This window comes from Alligator mississippiensis, chromosome 8 (assembly GCF_030867095.1).
Source record: "Alligator mississippiensis isolate rAllMis1 chromosome 8, rAllMis1, whole genome shotgun sequence".
Classification (NCBI taxonomy): Eukaryota; Metazoa; Chordata; order Crocodylia; family Alligatoridae; genus Alligator; species Alligator mississippiensis.
This window is the reverse complement of record NC_081831.1, coordinates 18173148-18185096: the sequence shown is the minus strand read 5'-3', so window position 1 is coordinate 18185096 and position 11949 is coordinate 18173148. Positions and strand designations below refer to the sequence as shown.

Sequence of the window (11949 nt, the reverse complement as noted above, 5' to 3'; positions counted from 1 at the left end):
GAGTGTGAAAGAGAGGGTAGTTTAAAGTAACAAACACTTGTATTATATGTTTTAGAAATAATAGTGTAGTTCCATGGAAACTTTGTAAATATTTTGTTATACGTTAACTTATTTTCTGAGAGTTTTGTTTACAGATCCTTATTCAAAGTGTGTGGTGAAGAGAAGCCCCAAGAAGGACAACATCATCGGAAGAAGTGAGGGCCTGACGCGCGACTTTGCCATGACGCCCACTGAAGCCCTGATCGTGCAGTTCTTTGTTATGAATCTGATTATGTGTATATGTATTTGTGCTGGTTATTATTTGATTCGATCCCTAGAGGACGAACTTCTTATGTTAGCGAATTTTGTGTTTACTCGTTTAGTTCAGCGACCTGTGGTAAGAACTCTTGATCACCCGAGTGACGAATGTGTGGTATAATTCAGCTATGCCTTCAGCAAGGGGGGATGTCAAAACCCAAGGGTATGATTTTGTTTGTGTGTGCTTCGGCACTGCTAAATTATTTCCCGCCACTTGGAGCTTTCTTTGCAGGGTGCATTTCTTAGTTGCAAAGAGAAATGCATGGTGCAAAGGAGTTCCCGCCACCCGCATGCAAATTTGTGTCCCACTATTGGCCAGTTCTAAATTATTCCCACATGGCGGCTAGCGATTGGCTTGCTAGCAGTATAAGAGGCTTGAGCGGTTTCCGCCCAAGTTGGAGAACTCCAAGGAGAACCCCGCAAGGGAGGACTCCACAACCATCTGGAGGAGGAGAACTTCACGTCTCGTGAAGATCTCTAAGCGCTGCGGAGCCTATCGGACCCAGCGTATACCTTGAGAAGGCTATAGGGGTCTGATCAACCTCTGGCCTCTCTCCGTCGCCGAGCGCGATCCCTTGACGAACCCCTTCCCTGCGTGCAAGTTCCACGGAGCCTAGCAAACTTCGTGTGAGTGTATCCAGAGCTCTCTTCTCTGAGTTGTTTTCTTCGGTTGACACGACGGGCTCACGTGTTTAGAGCCTTCAACCGGATTGGGCTAGAGGTTCACGTGGAAGGAACTCTTGTCCGCCTCTCTTCTTTTCTGTCTGTAACCGCAACTCAAGCAAGTTTTCCTGCCTGCACCACGACCATCTTTGGTGTAAGTAAAATAATCTTTAATCAACCGCTAAGCGTCCGTGCCTAATTCTAGTCCACCGGCCTGCATTCCCCGACCCGCGTGCCAGGGCTGCTGGCCACAGCCCGCGCTGCACGCCCCCAAGAACCTGGGACCACTCCCGGCCCGCACAGTATCGAGGCACACATCAGGGCTTGGGGGAGCATCTATTCACCAAGGCCCCCCAGGGGAGGACAAGAAATAATGGGTGCAAGCTGATTGAAGATTGCTTCAGGCTTGACATAAGGAAAAACTTCTTTATAAATTGAGTGCCAAGGGTTTGGAACAAGCCCCCTCCAGTGGTTGTACAGTCACCCACCCTGGCGATCTTGAGAAAATGTCTTGTCACCCATCTTGCTGGGGTCCTTTGATCCCAGCAGTCTTTCCTGAACACGTGCAAGCGGGCTGGACTTGATGATCTGTAAGGTCCCTTCCAGCCCCTAACAACTATGAAATGACGGTGTCTAAACCAAGAATTTCTGTCAAGCAGTCAAAAACTATAAAAACATTGGCCCAAATTCTACACTTACTACTGTATAAATCTAGTGCGACTTTGTTTCCTTGTGTTATTTGGGATTTCTACAGGTATTACCAAGAACAAATTCTGACAGGGTAGCTATTAGCTAGAAACATCAAAATAAACATTTCTGATCCTGAAGTGAGATTTACATTTTAAAGCTAGGTGCAAAAACTAAAGCACATTTGTGGGAGGAGAGGGGTGGGAGAGGAGATCACCTAGGAAATGAAGAACAACCTCATCTGAGACATGTAGATTGGAAATAACATGAAAAAGTATAACTGGGGAAAACAAAAGCAAATGAATCTCTTTTAAGATGCCTAACATCAGCTGAATAAAAATGAGTTGAAATCAAGGGTCTAGCTCTTTGCCTAACAAAAATCACTCAATTGCACATGTTACTGATTTACATCCCCTGAGGACTGGACTCCAGCTTTTTTTTCAGTAAACAATTGATCCAGCTAGACTTCTCTAAATCCATAGGAAGAAGTTTTTCTTTCACACCTTCTACATTTCCTTCACAATCAAGCAATTTGAGGAGTCAAATGGGGTGCAGATGAATGCATCATTTTATGGTTGGTACTATTAGCCTACTATCTAGGAGTGAGTGAGTGATTGAGTGAGTGAGTGATAGGGTTTCTATGGACTGTAAGAGAGCGGGGCAGGGTGCTAGGTAAAGTGTATTAAATGCATCTGTCTGTGTGTTTGATGACCCCACTACTGCTCTGCTAAGCAAAGAGTGATGCCTGAGAAGCAAATACATGAATCAGGTGCAAGTGAAGGGCACCGTGATGGTGCTGAGGTGAGCTTTATGTCTTGTGGAGGGCTTGAAGAGCATGACATCAACAGTCAATAAGTTCATAATGGGGTTTCTTCTTCATGCAGGATTCAGTTCAACTTCAAAACTTCCCAATATCATTCTGAACCTTCTCACTCTCCTCCTCAAATATTTCACTATCATTCAATTACTGTCAGACTTCTCTTAAGGGCACTAAAGGAAAAGGTCTCCACTGGGGGGCCATATGCCATTTCCACCAATATTCATATAACCACACAACACCTAGAGCAGTAAATGAGTCACTCAGTGCTAAGTCTTTGAAGACTGAATGGTTAAAACTGGAAAACATTACTAATGCCCATGCTCTGTGCATATTTCAAATTAATAGAGAGGATCAGATCCAAGAACCCATGGCACATATCCTGGCTCTACCAGAGACTTTCACTTCCACTTTGGACAGATCGGGTAAGCTGGCATTTTACAGCAAGTTCTGCATCCCTCTGAAGGACTTTGTTGAGCTGCCAAGTCTCATGAGAAGATTTGCCTATGAAAGGCCCACATGGAAGGCTTACAGTGGTCTGGTCTAAGCATTCAGAGTGGCCTCACTGCAGCATGAAAGTAGCATCTCTCAAAGTAGCTTAAAGTACCCCATTTATGAACTGGGCAGCCACTCACACAAGGTATTGCATCCCAAATGATTCTATTGCTCTGGTGCCCATTACCAGCATCTTCTTCTTGCATATGAATCCAGCATTGTACAGTTCAGATGTAATTTCACACAGCATTTCAGAGACGGAAACGAAAGTCATTCTGACTAGATGGATAATTTGTTGTAAGTTTATAATATATATGTCTATTTTCTCATGCTCCATTTTAAGCTAATAAGAAAAAAAGCTCCCATCTGCCTTTATATGCCAGAGTCCAATTGTCCAATACACCAGGCCCTATCTTGGCACTAATTGGTAGGGGTGTGCGAAATGGGCCCTATTCAATTCAGATTTGGATTTGGCCCAAATCAGGGACAGTGATTCAATTTGTCAATTCAGATCACTGTCCCTGATTCAATTCAGCCAAATCTAAATCTGAAGATTCAATGCGGATTCAGAGAATCAGCGATTCAGGCATAGACACATCTATAAATGTTTTTTCTACATACCTCGAGGTACCAGGTCCAGCTTGTGAATGCTGTGATGCTGGGGCGGATGAAGCGTTCCACGGGGGGGGGGGGGGTGGCGGCGCTCCGGTCCACTTCTGGGTCCACCAGGGAGCATGCAGGGGGGCCCCAGGCCTCACTGGCTTAGCAATCAGCCACAGGAGGACCCTGGGTGCCCTCCCAGACCCAGGAGGCAGCAGTTGCCAAGCAGGGGGGAGGGTATGGGGGCCCCCCCCAGTGCACTCCCCGGCAGACCCGGAAGTGGACTGGAAGTGCTTCAGATCCACTTCTGGGTGTGCTGCCAAGCGCACTGGGGAGTCCCCTGCTTCTGGTGGACACTCCAGGCGCCCTAGCATTGCAGCACTCACAAACCCCGACTAGCTAGAAGTATGTAGAAAAAACATTTAAAGCTGTGTCTACGTCCGAATCGCTGAATCTTTCCAAATCTCTGCAAATCAATTTGGAAGGTTCCGATTCGATTCAGAGAGATTAAAGGGTCTCCTGATTTGATTTGGAGATTTGGCCACCGAATCAGGCCAAATCTCTGCCAGATTGAATCAGCGACTGAAGCTTCACACAGCCTTACTAAGTGGCTATTTGTGTAGTGATGTCAATTTTCTCTGTGGAAGAAATGCAGCAATTTAGAGAGACGCTTCCCCAGACCTGCCAATAAGCTATACTAAGAGCAGAGAAAAGGGGTCCTAGACCAAATGGAAACAGTGTTGCAGCTTTTTTATTCACTATTCTCATTCCCCACCACTTCAAATGCTTCATTTTTATGTGTGTCATTAAAACTATCTTCTTAATATCATTTCCTTGTAGTTCCTTTGTGAAAATAAGGAGTCTTGATGGGATCATTGGGAAAGATCCAGCCACACATTAGAAATAATAGAGTGGAGGGTGAAATCATGGCCATTGAAGGCAATGTGAATTTTTCCATTGATTTCAATGAGGTTATGATTTCTTCCAGGAGATGTAAAGGGCACTAAAGCAAATAGCTGCATCCCAGTCAATAGAACTGTTACAATTTGCATGTGATGGAGGTCTGACTGGCTGTGCACTTCTGCTGCAGGTTTGTTTTTGTTTTCTTCTGGATCTGATCTTTGACCCTGATCCTGTCCCATTGGCAAGTTCATTCAACAGAGCTAATCAGCCCACACTGTACTGCACTGAGGCGCCCACATTGCTTCCCGTTCAGGAGGCAGGCCATGTGGAGCTGTGCCATGTGTTTGAGGGCGCCACAGTTGGGCAGAGTAAGTTTGTGGTTCTGATGTGGAATGGGACTTTATGGCCATATCCTTCTGGGAACCCATGACCAAGAGTCTGGAAATCCAATGCCAAATGTAGTTTTTCACTTCAAAGGCCTTTGAAAAAAACGAAAGAAAGCTTTTGCAGACAAGAGCCTTTTCATAGATGCCAGTTTCAAGCCACAATGGGGTTACTTAAGCATTTTGGCTTGGGCTTTCACCTTTTATATTTAATGGTACTTTAACAAGTGCATTCCGAGAGGATGAAGTGTGCCTTCCTCTTCTCCAATCCTGGTCTCTTTAATGGGTTTCAGTTAGGCCTGATTTACTGTCTTTCTCTCTCTGATATCCCTTTCAATGTCTTTCATGTAGCGTCTGTTGGAGGATCACTCTCCGGGGCTGACGCCTCATAGAAGGAAATGTATGAGTGTTAGTGAAACAGCCCACTCAAAACTGACTGATTCTTTCTCTGTTATAACCCATAAAGGAGGCAGCCCAATCCATGAGAAAGTGCTGATGAGCTGAGTAAGGCAGAATCAAATATCAGAAGAGTGGGTACTGCTTTTGCAGAGTATTGCCGGATGATATCACCTTCCCCCTCCAACTTGAAACAAAGAGTTTGGACAGGCCTTTGGCTTTTAGGGAGTATCCAGTAGTTTCATTGTCTGGCAAGCAACTCAGAACCTGTGTAGTGACGCTAAGCTCACAGCCCCTCTGCTCCCAACCCCCACCTCCCCTTGCATTCCTCTGCCCTGAGATAGAGCAATGTGGTACATTAAAAAGCTTGGCTCTTCCAAACACGTCTTAGAGATGTGATCAGTGAGCTGTGAAAAACCATCTGGATCATGGAGTCTGATGAGCGTCCTATACTGCCTATACTGAGAGCATGAGGTTTTGAGAGCCAGTGCTGGACTCACAGGTGATCTCTGATCAGGTAGGAGTTAGTCTCTAACCAGACTGAAAAAGTGTCTTGGTAAAATGTCATTTTCTTCCATCTCCCTCTCATTAGCAAAGCAGTCTGTTTTCATGATAGCAGAACTGAAGCACAGCAATGTTCTGGGGCACATCAATGTTTCTCCTTGCTTTGGCCAGGAGGAGTCACTGAAGACCAACTTGAGGCACTTTCCATTCCCCATCAGGAGTTTTGCGTGGCCTGAATCTCTGATGGCCAAGAGGTAACGAATGGTGATTGGGGCCTGCCACATTTATTGCATCTGTATGTTTACAGCCATATGTTTCTTCGAACTGTCTATATAAACTCATAGGAGAGGCAGAGCTACTGCCCAGCACCCTGAGGCACAACTCCGAAATTCTACTGGACTAGTTTAGATGAAGTCAGCAAACACTGTACAAACAACCTTTCCCATAATATTTTGCCATTTCCTCCTCCAGTCACATCCTGATCTTGAAAGCTGAATATGTATACATAATTGTGTGCATCGGGGGGGAAAAAAAACTCTTCTCCACTCTGCAGGTGACCAGAAGAGCCCTGACTCATGAGATGTAATTAAAATAAAATAATTGTCTTAATCCAGAACTGCATATGTTATGAGTATTTGGAGAGGAATTCAGACATCCCTGCTCTCAGCAAGGCTTATGAAAAGAGGAGATATAAAGAGCAATTAAAAGTCATCAATTCCAAGGTGAAAAGAGACCAACAATACCAACCAGCATGATCCCACACACACACACAGCCCACAGATTTTCTCCCAGAAGCTAGACTAAAGCTTATTTCTGGAAAGGTGTTTAATCCTATTACACAGATTCTGAGGGTTTATTCTATCTCCCTTATGCATCTAAATGGCAATATTCTAGTTGCGTATGTAGCATTTTTGTCACTTATGCAGAATTAGCATTTCTACTTCACTTGCAATGTGGCTGCTAAAGTATGCGTGTATATACTAAGCATGTGTAGTAGGTATACACTGGCTAGGTATGTGCATGGATATGTAAGCATGTACCTGAGCATAAATCATAGAAGAAAGCAGAGGTGCTTCTTATGCTTTAGCCACAGTGGCAGAATGGTTGGAGACCTGGGTTCCAGGTGCCCCTAGAAACATGGCTGGAAAGGATCTCTCTCAGAAGGTTATCTGGTCCACTGATTCTCTACTAGGGTGCAACTGCACCCTGGGGCACCTTGAGATCTTTCTTAAGAGTGCTGTATAATATTAGCACTGTTCGGTATGCAAACACCGACATATGTTTCACAAGGTAAACCCAGAGATTTCAAATAGGACTCCATGGTGTCAAAATCATTCTGACTTGTTGAAGTCCTTCTGACTTCTTTGCAAAAGAAGAATTGCTCTATTATTTTTTCATAGTCAAAAAAAAGGGGAAAGATAAGAGCCTGCATTTTCCAAGGGTTGCTGTCAGTCTAATGAGGAGTGCCTGGAGTCTAAAAAGGTTGAAAACTACTGATCTAGTCCAACCCCCCATTGTCTATGGTGGTTTAGATGGGAAATCATCACATCTAAACCACCCTAGACAAAGGTTTGTCTATTTACTACCCACACACAAGGTTTCTCAGCAAGATTCCAATAACCATCTAAATATTTGACAAAAATATAAACAGCACTGGAACAAAAACCACTCCTAGATGGATACTGAAAATTATGTCCCCATGTGCTGATGTTTCCCTGTTAACAATTACATTTCAATATCTGACACTGAGCCAGATTTTAATCCATATAGTATGTGCCCTCTAAGTTCCACAGTATGATTAAAAAAATAAAAATGTCATATGCCTTGGAGAAATCAAAATACACAATTGCCTTTATCTACCAGGCCCGTAATCCTGACAAGAAAAAAAAAAGACAACAGATTTGTTTGACAAGATCTGCCTATCAGGAAACCTTTAAGATTGGCATTAATAATATTTTTCATCTCTTTCTCTGTAGACAGGGCGGGAAGTTAACCCTTCCCTTGCTTTATGTCAGGCTGATTAGTTTGTCATTCCACAGGTCACCTGTTGGCAGTCTTCCAATCCATTGGGATTTGCCCAGTTGTCCAGCCCTTCCTTCCTGCCTCTTCTCCAGCTAGAAATCTCATCAGAGTAGGGTATTTCACCATATCTGCTCACTGCTGTTAGCAGAACTGTGGTACCAAAAGAATAAGAAGAAAATCAAAAGGAAGGGCAGCTTTGTGGTTAAAGTGCTAAGCCGAGCCTCAGGAAGTCTAGGCTCCTAGCTCCATCACTGCCTCGCCCTATGACCTCAAGTAAATTGCTTAATTTCTCTTTGCCTCAATTTCTTGCCCACAAAATGGAAATAAAACCACTTTCTTTGTTTAACTGGTAAGCTGTTTGGGGCAGAGGCTATCACCCCAATTTGTACAGTAGTATTTGTACAGCAGTATAGCACAGTGGGGCCCTGGTCTCAGCTGGAACCTGAAGGTGTTTCAAGAATAGAAAAAAAAAAATAGTGCAACTTTTCCAAACTGCAGAGCTTTAGCATAGGTTGGATTTAACCTGAAGAGCTGGATATTTGGATGTTTTGTGCTGACCTCGTTCTGCCTTCCTCCTCATACCACTTTCTCTTTTTAGGTGGAGGGAACTCACACTGCTATCCAGTAGCGTAACTAAGGCAGCATAATTGGGGCAGCAGATCCGATGCCAATTTAGGCAGGACATGGAAAAAATAACAGCTGCCCCCACTGTCTCGCATCCACGCTGTTGGCACCAGCAGCTGGAAGTCACTGCTGCCCATGCATTGCTCAAACCCCCAGCTGCTCTGGTACACTGCTACTATCTATTTAGGTCTTTTGGACATGGATTGGCATTGTGCTTCTTATTCAAGGATAGAGGTTTGCCTTTGGGAAGCACACACTAACTTATACAAATAGTAGACAAGCCCTTTAGAGCTTTCAGGCTGTAAAACTTAGCAAGCACAGTAATGTAGTGCTTTCCAGATGGATCGTAAACAGCAAGGTAACCATTTACACAGCTCGGTTGCGGGATTTTGAGGTTCCTCTCCTCTCTGTAGGGAACAGAAGCCAAGGTCTTAGTGGAGAATCAGATACTTTATCATGGCATGGCTATCTTATTAAGATTTAGTAGAAACCTTTTGATGGCCCAGGAAAACTATTCCCAGCAGTTGTCTAATATAACAGAATAACAAGACAGCCTTTCAGAGCAAATTATACTATCCAAATCCCTTTATACTGACTTGTGGCCAAGTAGGAATACAGACAGACACAGCAGCTTTAGCAGAGCATCCAAAACTTTTAACCAGAATCAGGTATGCAGTAATTCCATGTCTCTGCTGTGAAATGGATGAACTGAGAGGGATGTCTCAAAGAGAAAGAGGAAAACCAGCAGCATTCCTTAGCTGTTTGTTTGTGATTTATGCCATATCCTACCTTGCCTTCACTCTGCAGAGCCTTTCAGGAGCAAAACGCTACAGATACAAAAGCAGTCTTATAGCAAAATGTCTGCTCATCTCTGCCTGAATGGCACCCCGCTGTGTCGTTCTGTAGAGTCCTAATACGATAGCAAAGGTGTATCTTGACAAGTTTGGCCCCATACAATTGAGACTTCCTTGTGTTAAGGCAGTAAGAGCATAACTATTGGGTTTATTGATCATATCAGTGTAGTCTTGTTTTTCACACAGCATTGACGGAAGTCCCAAAGTCATGGTCCAGCACGGCCTATGTGCAATATAAAATATGGAATGGATTCTCGAGGGAAAATAAAAAATCTTGAGTGGACCTCCATTGTCAAAACATTGTGGAGCTTGGCACTTGGATAGAGAGACGGAGAGATAGAAAACCTGAGGAGAGCTGGGTGAAATACTTTTGATGCACAAAATTAAGTCAAATTTGGCAAAAAGTTTTGGGCAACAGAAATAGAGAAAACAGAAATGAACAAAAATTTAAAAAAACACTGCAACATTTTGTTTCAGCATTTTCAAATGAAATATTTAATTTCAGAAATGTCAAGGTGTTTCATTTCATTCTAAAAACCAGACTTTTTGAATTTTTATTTACAAATGCAGTTTAGTTAAACAAGAGGGTTAAATAACCCTACCCCACCCCACCCACCCACACACAACCCCTCCTCAGCTCCAAAAAATAGCTACAGATCAAATTAAAAATATTTGGCATTTATCCCCCCAAAATCTATTTTTAATTTAGTTATAAAACCTGAAAAATGTGTCAGTTAAGAAGAACTATTTTTTTCTGCAATTTTTTTTGGTTTATCCACCAATCTGAAAACTCCATTGTCTACCCAGCTTTACTACCAAAAACATTGGAGTGAGCATCATCTTTTGTTGGGGGGATGCACCAATTCAGGCTGGCCAGTCTTTGAGAAGATTCAGGGGACCACACCATAGCTTGGCTTGCTCACCGATGGCCACAAGCAAACAGCTCCCTGGTGAATGAATAAGGTTGTATCTTTACAAAAAAAATCAGAACTGGATTCAAAGACTCCAACTCATGATGAATGTTCTCCTTCCCTTGGTAAGTTGGTCCAATGGCTAATTATCACAACTCAAAAATATGTCTGATTTCCAGTTTATTTCTTTTTAGCTTTAACTTCCATCTGCTGGATCTTATTTCACCTTTGTGAAATGACAGAAATGGTTTCCCAGTAGTGGGACTTACATATCATGATCAAATTGCCTCTGACCCTTCTTCAATAAGTCAAATAAGTTTTGTTCTTTATGTCTGTTATCGTAGGGCTTTTTTTGTTTCCCAAACCTTGACTTGCCTCCTTACAGCTGAGGTATCCCTTAGATGAGATGAAATGTGCACATAGATGACATCATATCGTTTGCAGGGTCATAAACTTCATGCCTTGCCAGCCAATACGGCACAATACAATGGCACTGGCAGTAAAAGCCTACTTGTCAGAAATGTGACGTGTCAGAAGAAAGGGAAGCACGTGCTCCAAAGTACCTCAAAGGCTTTCATGAGCAGCCAACTGTGTACATTTCCTGATGCCAGCTATCCATCGACCCAAGAATATTTGGCTCCTGCCCCGATCTAAAAATTAGGGAGTCTGTTCCCAACCTTGTTTCTGTGTAATGTCCATGAGAGTCATGCATGCTGATCGAGATCATTTTGCTCATAATGGCAGGAGTCCATATGGCAGAAGACACTTTACTAAACAAATGGCTCGTTTCTGTTGTGCTTACCTGGGAAGGATCCAAAGGACCAGCAAAAATCTTTCTGGGTACCATTGACAGCCAAAGTCTCATAGTCAAGACATGCTAGAGTGAACGTCCAAGGAATGCCATTCCTCTCCTTTGAGCTGATCCCTTCCTTATCCAAAGAAAATACATTAAAAACAATACTCTTAAAAATGACAAGCCCTGAAAAATGCAGTCAGCAAACAGAGACTGGGTAATCCACAGCTGTTCAAAAGGAAGCCTCCAGCAGCCTGCCCGTCACAATACTTGCTCACAATTTTTCCCTGAGTAAAATATTACTCGCTTCACTGAAGCCAGCATGCTGTTGTTCCCACTAAAGCAGTGCCATAGCAGAGCAAAAAGGGCTGCTTCTTCACCTTGCACTTGACTAGTCTCATCAGAGACCTATTTATCTTGCAGCTCATATGGTAGCTCTGTGTCAAGAGCATCCTGGTGTAGGATAGCCTGCTGTGTCCTGGGCTTCCATCCTGGTGGTCTTGGAGATAACTCTTTGCTCTCACCTCACCTATAGATCATAGAATCATAGATGTAGGGTTGGAAGGGACCTTGTAGATCTTCAAGTCCGACCCCCTGCCTGGGCAGGAGGGAAACTGGGCTCAATAGACCCCAGCCAGGTAGGCATCGAGCCACTTCTTAAAGACCTCCAGGGTAGGAGCCAGCACCACTTCCCTTGGAAGCTGGTTCCAGATCCTAGCCACCCTTAAAATATGGAACGCTTCACTAATTTGTGTGTCGTCCTTGTGCAGGGGCCATGCTAATCTTCTCTGTGGACCCCAAGAAAGTAGGTAAACAAGGAGACTAAAATTGGGAGAGTGATATTTTTATGAGTTAACTGAGGGCTTGTGTTAGCAAGGGACTAATAACACTGCAGCCAGAGATAATACAGGCAGACGCTGTGGATACTTCCACAGTTCTGCCAAAGCAACTCAGCAAAGACTTGCTATGCCAGCCCCCATCTCCCATACAGTTTTAACAG

At 43.7% G+C, this 11949-nt stretch overlaps 1 pseudogene; it reads right to left on the bottom strand.

Moving 5' to 3' along the window:
* Positions 1 to 11674: 11674 nt before the first annotated feature.
* LOC132252359 (U6 spliceosomal RNA) lies at positions 11675 to 11744 on the bottom strand (annotated as a pseudogene).
* Positions 11745 to 11949: the final 205 nt, after the last annotated feature.